The following is a 10,619-nucleotide window of genomic DNA, read 5'->3' on the forward strand; positions in this document are numbered from 1 at the left end:
ACTCTTCCCACTGTTTCCCCATCTATTTGCCATGAAGTGATGGGACCGGATGTCATGATCTTCGTTTTCTGAATGTTGAGGTTTAAGCCAATTTTTCACTCTCCTCTTTCACATTCATCAAGAGGTTCTTTAGTTCTTCTTCGCTTTCTGCCATAACGGTCATGTCATTTGCATATCTGAGGTTATTGATGTTTCTCCCAGCAATCTTGATTCCAGCTTGTGCTTCATCCAGCCCAGCATTTTGCATGATGTACTCTACATATAAGTTAAATAAGCAGGGTGAAAATATACAGCCTTGACATACTCCTTTCCCGATTTGGAATCTGTCTGTTGTTCCATGTTCAGTTCTAATTGTTGTTTCTTGACCTGCATACAGATTTCTCAGGAGGCAGGTCAGGTGGTCTGGTATTCCCATCTCTTTAAGAATTATCCACAGTTTGTTGTGATCCACACAGTTAAAGGCTTTGGTGTAGTCAATAAAGCAAAAGTAGCTGTTTTTCTGGAACTCTCTTGCTTTTTTGATGATCCAATGGATTTTGGCAATTTAATCTCTGGTTCCTCTGCCTTTTCTAAATCCAGCTTGAACATCTGGAAGTTCACGGTTCACATACTGTTGAAGCCTGGCTTGGAGAATTTTGAGCATTACTTTGCTAGTGTGTGAGATGAACATTCTTTGGCATTGCCTTTCTTTGGGATTGGAATGAAAACTGACCTTTTCCAGTCCTGTGGCCACTGCTGAGTTTTCCAGATTTGCTGACATATTGAGTGCAGCACTTTCACAGCATCATCTTTCAGGATTTGAAATAGCTCAACTGGAATTCCATCACCTCCACTAGTTTTGTTTGTAGTGATGTTTTCTAAGGCCCACTTGACTTCACATTCCAGGATGTCTGGCTCTAGGTCAGTGATCACACCATCGTGATTATCTGGGTCGTGAAGATCTTTTTTGTATAGTTCTTCTGTGTATTCTTGCCATCTCTTCTTAATATCTTCTGCTTCTGTTAGGTCCATGCCATTTCTGTCCTTTATTGAGCCCATCTTTGCATGAAATGTTCCCTTGGTCTCTCTAATTTTCTTGAAGAGATCTCTAGTCTTTCCTATTCTATTGTTTTCCTCTATTTCTTTGTGCTGATCACTGAGGAAGCCTTTCTTATCTCTCCTTGCTATTCTTTGGAACTCTGCATTCAAATGGGTATATCTTTCCTTTTCTCCTTTGCCTTTAGCTTCTCTTCTTTTCACAGCTATCTGTAAGGCCTCCTCAGACAATCATTTTGCCATTTTGCATTTCTTTTTCTTGAGGATGGTCTTGATCACTGCCTCCTATACAATGTCACAAACCTCTGTCCATAGTTCTTCAGGCACTCTGTCAGATTTAATGCTTTAAAACTATTTGTCACTTCCACTGTATAATCATAAGGGATTTTATTTAGGTCATATCTGAATGGAATAGTGGTTTTCCCTACTTTCTTCAATTTAAGTCTGAATTTGGCAATAAAGAATTCATGACCTGAGCCACAGTCAGTTCCCAGTCTTGTTTTTGCTGACTGTATAGAGCTTCTCCATCTTTGGCTGCAAAAAATATAATCAATCTGATTTCGATTGACCATCTCGTGATGTCCATGTGTAGAGCCTTCTCTTGTGTTGTTGGATGAAAGTGTTTGCTATGACCAGTGGGTTCTCTTGGCAAAACTCTGTTAGCCTTTGCCCTGCTTCATTTTGTACTCCAAGGCCAAATTTCCCTGTTATTCCAGGTATTTCTTGAATTTCTACTTTAGCATTCCAGTCCCTATAATGAAGAGGATATCTTTTTTGGGTGTTAGTTCTAGAAGGTTTTGTAGGTTTTCATAGAACCATTTGACTTCAGCTTCTTCAGCATTACTGGTCAGGTCATAGACTTGGATTACTGTGATTTTGAATGGTTTGCCTTGGAAACGAACAGAGATCATTCTGTCGTTTTTGAGATTGCATCTAAGTACTGAATTTCAGACTCTTTGGTTGACTATGATGGCTACTCCATTTCTTCTATGGGATTCTTGCCCACACTAGTAAATATAATGGTCACGTGAGTTAAATTCAGCCATTCCGGTCCATTTTAGTTCACTGATCCCTAAAATGTCAATATTGACTCTTGCCATCTCCTGTTTGACCACTTTCAATTTGCCTTGATTCATGGACCTAGTGTTCCAGGTTCCCATGCAATATTGCTCTTTATAGCATCGGACTTTACTTCTATCACCAGTCACATCCACATCTGGGCATTGTTTTTGCTTTGGCTCTGTCTCTTCATTCTTTCTAGAGTTATTTCTCCACTGATCTCCAGTAGCATATTGGACACCTACCAACCTGGGGCATTCATCTTTCAGTGTCCTATCTTTTTGCCTTTTTATACTGTTCATGGGATTCTAAAGGCAAGAATACTGAAGTGGTTTGCCATTCCCTTCTCCAGTGGACAATGTTTTGTCAGAACTCTCTGCCATGACCCATCGTCTTGGGTGGCCCTACACGGCATGGATCATAGTTTCATTGAGCTAGACAAGGCTGTGGTTTGTTTTAAATGGCTTTACTTTTTAAATAGTTTTAATTTTTGGCAAGAGAATTGGCTTTGAACTCGTCTAGATCTTGGTTTGAATCCCAGCTCCATGGCTTACTAGTTTTGTGGCTCTGGTAAGTTATTTTTCTGATCATAAAATAAAAGCAAATCTTGTTCTAAAAACTGAAAACATCCCTAGGCTTTGTTGGCTGTCAAAATTCTTACAAATGCACAGATTATGCTTGATTATGCTTGGTTCATAGGACTTGGCTCTGCTAAACACCAGGAAGTTTCTAGAACAAATAACACAGAATCTTTACTCTCTTACATTTGTTCAACAAGGGTCTGATCCAGGCATCATTCTGGGTGTTGGAGCAGTGAACAAGTTAGGCAGTAGTCCTGCCCTTAAGGGGTTTGCATTCTAGCTGTGAGATGTCAGAAAACACACAAGTAAATGAATTAATTAAAGATGATGACAAGCTCTATGACTAAGATCCCTCAAGCCACGCAACACAGCCAATAATAATAATAATAAGTAAAAATTATAAATAAACTCTATGGGAGAAAGAAAATAGGTCACTATATTAGAAATTGACTTTGGGAAGAGAAGAGTAGGAAGAAAGTTATTTTAGCCAGGCTAGTTATAAAAGGCTTCTCTGAGGAGGTGATACGTGAGCTAAGCTGTGATGAATGAGACTGAGCCAGCCATATGTATTAGTTACCTGTGGCTGCATAACAAATTACCTCAAAACTCAGCAACTTAAAATAATAAACATTTCTTACCTCATGGTTTTCTGTGGGTCAGTGATCCAGGCATGGCTTGGCTGGGTATCTGACTCGGGGTCTCACAAAGGCTAAAATCCAGGTGTTATCTGGGTCTGCAGTCAATTCAAGGTTTACTGCGGGAGGATCAGCTTACAATGTCACCCACATGGCTGTTGGAAGATCTCTTTGCTGCCTGTTGGTCTGAGACATCAGTTCCTCACCATGAGGGTTTTCCATGGGGTTTCCTAGGCAGTGCTCATGGTAAAGAACCCAACTGCTAATTCAGGAGACATAAAAGGTCCAGGTTCAATCCCTAGGTTGGGAAGATCCCCCGAAGGAGGGCATGGCAACCCACTCCAGTATTCTTACCCATGGAGAATCCCATGGATGCTGGAGCCTGGTGGGCTACAGTCTATGGGGTCACAAAGAGTCAGACACAACTGAAATGACTTGGCACTTACCACATAGTAGGCAGCTGACTTCCTCAGAATGAGCCAGAGAACCAGAGAGACTGTACCCCACATGAGAACGCCCTCCCTTTTGTAATCCATCACCTGTATTCCATTCTGCTTGCTAAAAGCAAGTCACTAAATCTGAACCATATTCTAGGGAAGGGGATAATACAAAGTTGTGAACACCAGGAGATAGGGACAATTGGGATACCTTAGAGGCTGCCTGCTATACCATGCAAAGAGCTGGGAAAGTGTTCAGGACAGAAGAAAGAAAATACAAAGGTCCTGAGTGGGAGAAACCCTAGTTATGTTTCAAGAAGTGAGAGGAAGCTGATGGAGGTAGAATGTACTGAATAAAGTTGAAAAACAATGGTAGGAGATGAGGGAGTCCGAAGGCAGACCCTGCAAGGTCTGAAAAACTTTTATTTTTTTAAAAATAATTTTCTTTCTTTCTTTATTTTTGGCTGCAGAGGCTTCTCTCTAGTTGCGGTGAGTGGGGGCTTCTCTTCATCACAGTGTGCGGGCTTCTCATTGCAGTGGCTTCTCTTCATCACAGTGTGCGGGCTTCTCATTGCAGTGGCTTCTCTTCATCACAGTGTGCGGGCTTCTCATTGCAGTGGCTTCTCCTGTTGCAGTGCGTGGGCCCTAGGGCACACTAGCTTCAGTAGCTGCGGCACACAGGCTCAGTTGTTGTGGGTCTTGGGCTCCAGAGCACAGGCTCAATGGTTTTGGCACACAGGCTTAGTTGCTCCACGTTATGTGGGATCTTTTCAGACCAGGGACCAAAACAGTGTCTCCTGCATTGGCAGGCAGATTCTTTACCACTGAGCCACCAGGAAAACCCAAGAAGTTTTTATTTTACTCTAAGTGCAACATGGATCCACTGAAGGGTCAGTGATGTAATCCAACCACTTGACATTTTCCAGACCTCTGTGGTGGATAGAGTCCCACTAAGACTTTACGGAGCAAATGTCGTGGGTGAATAAAGGTAACTTTGGGGCTCAAAAAATCTTGATGGCACCCAAATGCCTCTTCAATAAGTATAAAGACCTCAGAATGCTATAGAATATTCCCCTTATCTCCCACCACTCCCCTAAACTTCAGTCAAGGGAAAGTTTCCCAAGCATGTACTGTGTTTTCCTGTTGCTGAGCTTATCCTATTTATTCTACCTGAAGGACCATCCCACCATCTCCACCTGTCAAACTTGAACACTTTTCCCAGTCTCTTCTTAAGTCCCACCTCTAATGTGAAGCCTTTCTCAAATCTTCCCTTCCTTGAACCCCTCTTGTTTCTTGTTTATCCACTTTTTAATTTTGCCATGTATTTCCTGGTATCAGTAATTCATATCTAGATTGCAAGTTCCTTGAGATTAGGGACTCCACTTTCCTTTGGACACTGGATGTGAAGTGCTGACCCACTGGAAAAGATCCTGATGCTGGGAAAGATTAAAGGCAGGAGGAGAAGGGGGCGAGAGGATGAGATGATTGGATGGCATCACCAACTCTATGGACATGAATTTGAGCAAACTCTGGGAGATAGTGAAGGACAGGGAAGCCTGGCATACTGCAGTCCATGGGGGTCACAGACTCAGACATGACTGAGTGACTGAACAACAATGTCAACAATTTTGTGGATTAAGCATATATAATCAGTATTCAACAAACATTTGTAAACTTGAAATAAACTGGGAACTAAATGATTACAGCACCTTTGGTTGACTCTGAGGGTTTCCTGAGAGATAATAATTTCCCTTTGGTTGATACTACGCTGTAATTGTCTTACCACAATTCACAAGCTATACTTAGTATGTTCTTTGACCATAATAGAATTAAATTAGATATTAATAACAGAATACTCTTTACAAAATTTCCAAATATTTGGAAACTAAAAAACACACTTCTAAAGAAGACATAAGTGAAAGTAGAAATTAAAAGGGTAGTTAAAAATTATTTTGAACTAATAAAAATAAAACAAATTAGAATTTGTAGGATACTCCAAAGGCAATTTTGAGGGGAAAATTTATAGACTCAGACACCTAGATTAGAATAAAAGAGAGACTTCAAATCAATAATCTTCAGTCACTAGAAAAATAAAACCAAATTAAGCCCAGAAGAAGCAGAAGAAAATAAATAAGATCAAAGTATAAATTGATATTGGAGAAGGAAATGGCAACCCACTCCAGTGTTCTTGCCTGGAGAATCCCAGAGACAGGGAAACCTGGTGGGCTGCCATCTATGGGGTCGCACAGAGTCGGACACTACTGAAGTGACTTAGCATTAGCATAAATCAATAAAATAGAAAACAGAAAAACAATAGAGAAATCAATAAAATCAAAAGCTTCCTCTTTGAGACAATTGATAAGTTGATAAAATTCTTACCAGACTTATTGGGAAAAATAGAATACATAAATGACAAATATTATGAATGAAAGAGGTGCTATCTCTTCAGATTCTACACATATTAAAGGGACAGTTAGGAATTATTAAGAACAAATTTATGCTAATAAATATGAAAAGTAGGTGAAATAGACAATTTCCTTTAAAAACAAAAATTGCCAAAGCTCACTCAAGAAGCAATAAATAATCTTAATAGCCCTATATCTATTTAGGAAAGCAGTATAATTAAAAACTTGCCTCCAAAGAAACTCTGGGCTGAGATGAATTCATGGGTGAATTCCAGCACACATATAAGAAGAAATATTACCAATTCTACACAAACTCTTCCAAAAATATCAAAGAAGAGAATAGCTCTCAGCTCATTCTAGGAAGCCAGGATTACTTTTTAAATGAAGCAAGACAAAAAGGCATTACAAGAAAAGAAGACTATAGAACAAAAACGCTATACAAAGTGTTAGCAAATTGAATTCAATAATATACTAAAAGTTTAAAATATCATATGATCAAATGAAGTTTATCTTGGAACCGTGACTTAGAAGCTCTGTTTGACATTTAAAAGTCAATCAATATACCTCAACATACAAATTAAAAATAAAAATCATATGCTTATGAAGACAAAACTCAGCATCCATTTCTTTTTTTAAACTATTACTTATTTGTATTTATTTGGCTGATTCAGGTCTGAGTTGTGGCACGTGTGATCTTTCTTTGAGGTGCACGGACTCCTAGTCATGGCACGCAGGCTCAGTTGTTGCAGCTTGCTGGCTTATTTGCTCCACAGCAGGGGGGATCTCAGTTCCCTGATCAGGTATTGAACCCTCCTCACCAGAGATCAAATTGCCAACATCAGCTGGATCATCGAAAAAGCAAGAGAGTTCCAGAAAAACATCTATTTCTGCTTTATTGACTATGCCAAAGCCTTTGACTGTGTGGATCACAATAAACTGTGGGAAATTCTGAACGAGATGGGAATACCAGACCACCTGACCTGCCTCTTGAGAAATCTGTATGCAGGTCAGGAAGCAACTGACCTGCATCCAGTTAGAACTGGACATGGAACTACAGACTGGTTCCAAATAGGAAAAGGAGTACGTCAAGGCTGTATATTGTCACCCTGTTTGTTTAACTTCTATGCAGAGTACATCATGAAAAACGCTGGACTGGAAGAAACACAAACTGGAATCAAGATTGCCAGGAGAAATATCAATAACCTCAGATATGCAGATGACACCACCCTTATGGCAGAAAGTGAAAAGGAACTAAAAAGCCTCTTGATGAAAGTGAAAGTGGAGAGTGAAAAAGTTGGCTTAAAGCTCAACATTCAGAAAACAAGGATCATGGCATCCGGTCCCATCACTTCGTGGGAAATAGATGGGGATACAGTGGAAACAGTGTCAGACTTTATTTTTGGGGGGCTCCAGGATCACTGTAGATGGTGACTGAAGCCATGAAATTAGAAGACGCTTGCTCCTTGGAAGGAAAGTTATGTCCAACCTAGATAGCATACTCAAAAGCAGAGACATTACTTTGCCAACAAAGGTCTGTCTAGTCAAGGCTATGGTTTTTCCAGTGGTCGTGTATGGATGTGAGAGTTGGACTGCGAAGAAGGCTGAGTGCCGAAGAATTGATGCTTTTGAACTGTGGTGTTGGAGAAGACTCTTGAGAGTCCCTTGGACTGCAAGGAGATCCAACCAGTCCATTCTGAAGGAGATCAGCCCCGGGATTTCTTTGGAAGGAATGATGCTAAAGCTGAAACTCCAGTACTTTGGCCACCTCATGCGAAGAGTTGACTCATTGGAAAAGACTCTGATGCTGGGAGGGATTGGGGGGCAGGAGGAGAAGGGGACGACAGAGGATGAGATGGCTGGATGGCATCACTAACTCGATGGACGCGAGTCTGAGTGAACTCTGGGAGTTGGTGATGGACAGGGAGGTCTGGTGTGCTGCGATTCATGGGGTCGCAAAGAGTCGGACACGACTGAGCGACTGAACTGAACTGAACACCTGCATTGCAAAGTAGACTCTTAACTACTAGACTACCAGGAAAGTCCCTCAACATCTATTTCTAAGAAATACTCTTAGTAAGCTAAAATTAGAAAGGAGCTTCCTCAACCTCATAAAGGTCATCTAAAGAATACTACAGCTACCATTATACTTAATGGTGAAAACCTAAGTACTTTCCTCATAAAATCAGGAAACAGATAAGAATGTCTGCTCTTATCAGTTTAATTCAAAACTTGCAGTGGTTCTAGCCAGCGCATTCAGGCAAGGAAAAATAAATAAATAGATAAAGACATCCAGATTTAAAAGGAAAATTCAAACTGCTTTTATTTGCAGATGACATAATGATCTATGAAGAAAATATGATGGAGTCTTTTCTTAAAGCTATTAGAACTAATAATTGAGACCAGTAAGGTTATAGGCTACAAGATCAATGCACAAAAATCAATTATATTTTTCTGTAGTAGCAACAAATAATTAAAAATTTGAATATAAAAACATTACCATGAACAATAACAGAAAAAATAGTGATAAATTTAACAAAAGAAGTGAAAGACATGTACACTAAAACTACAAAGTACTGCTGAAAGAAATTAAAGGAGGCCTAAGTAAATGGAAAGACAAGATGTTCATGGACCTGAAGACTCAATGTCATAAAGATGTCCAAGCATCCTCAAATTAATCTATAGACTCAATGCAATTAAAATCAAACTCCCAACAGGATTTTTTGTAGAGATATACAAGCTGATTCTAATATTTTTAAGGAAATGCAAAGAATCTAGAATAGCCCAACCATTCTTTAAAAAAGCATAAAAATTTCAAGGTATCACACTGCCTGATTTTAAGGATTATCATAAAGCCACATTAATGAAGACAGTGTGGTATTAAGATAAAGATAGAAAAATAAATCAGTGGAATAAAATAGGAAGTTCAGAAATAAGCTCATACATATATCTGGACAACTGGTTTTTGACAAAGGCACAACATGGTGAAGAAAGAATAGTCTTTTCAATAAATTGTGCTGAAACAATCGTATATACATATAAAAAAAAAAGAACTTAGATTCATAACTCAGTTCCATTCAGTTCGTCACTCAGTCATGTCCAACTCTTTGCGACCCCATGAACCGCAGTACGCCAGTCCTCCCTGCCCATCACCAACTCCCGGAGTCCACCCAAACCCATGTCCATTGAGTCGGTGATGCCATCCAGCCATCTCATCCTCTGTCATCCCCTTCTCCTGCCTTCAATCTTTCCCAGCATCAGGGTCTTTTCCAATGAGTCAGTTCTTCAAATCAGGTGGCCAAAGTATTGGAGTTTCAGCTTCAACATCAGTCCTTCCAATGAACACCCAGGATTGATCTCCTTTAGGATGGACTGGTTGGATCTCTTTGCAGTCCAAGGGACTCTCAAGGGTCTTCTCCAACACCACAGTTCAAAAGCATCAATTCTTCGGCAGTCAGCTTTCTTTATAGTCCAGCTCTCACATCCATACATGACTACTGGAAAAACCATAGCGTTGACTAGATGGACCTTTGTTGGCAAAGTAATGTCTCTGCTTTTGAATATGCTGTCTAGGTTGATCATAACTTTCCTTCCAAGGAATAAGCATCTTTTAATTTCATGGCTGCAGTCACCATCTGCAGTTATTTTGGAGCCCAAAAAAATAAAGTCAGCCACTGTTTCCACTGTTTAGCCATCTATTTGCCACGAAGTGATGGGACCAGATGCCATGATCTTCGTTTTCTGAATGTTGAGCTTTAAGCCAACTTTTTCACTCTCCTCTTTCACTTTCACCAAGAGGCTCTTTAGTTCTTCTTCACTTCGTGCCATAAGGGTGGTGTAATCTGCATATCTGTGGTTATTGATATTTCTCCCGGCAATCTTGATTCCAGCTTATGCTTCATCCAGCCCAGCATTTCTCATGATGTACTCTGCATATAAGTTAAATAAGCAGAGTGACAACATAAAGTCTTGACGTACTCCTTTTCCTATTTGGAAACAGTCTGTTGTTCCACGTGGAGAAGGAAATGGCAACCCACTCCAGTACGCTTGCCTAGAGAATTCTGTAGACAGAGGAGCCTGGAGGGCTGCTGTCCATGGGGTCGCACAGAGTCGGACATGACTGAAGCGACTTAGCATGCATGCATGCATGTTGTTCCATATCCAGTTCTAACTGTTGCTTCCTCACCTGCATACAGAGTTCTCAAGAGGCAGGTCAGGTGGTCTGGTATTCCCTTTTCTTTCACAATCACAGTTTATGGTGATCCACATAGTCAAAGGCTTTGGCATAGTCAATAAAACAGAAATAGATGTTTTTCTGGAACTCTCTTGCTTTTTTGATGATCCAGAGGATGTTGGCAATTTGATCTCTGATTCTTCTGCCTTTTCTAAAACTAGCTTGAACATCTGGAAGTTCATGGTTCACGTATTGTTGAAGCCTGGCTTGCAGAATTTTGAGCATTAGTTTACCAG

Source organism: Bos taurus, chromosome 11 (genome assembly GCF_002263795.3).
Source record: "Bos taurus isolate L1 Dominette 01449 registration number 42190680 breed Hereford chromosome 11, ARS-UCD2.0, whole genome shotgun sequence".
NCBI lineage: Eukaryota > Metazoa > Chordata > Mammalia > Artiodactyla > Bovidae > Bos > Bos taurus.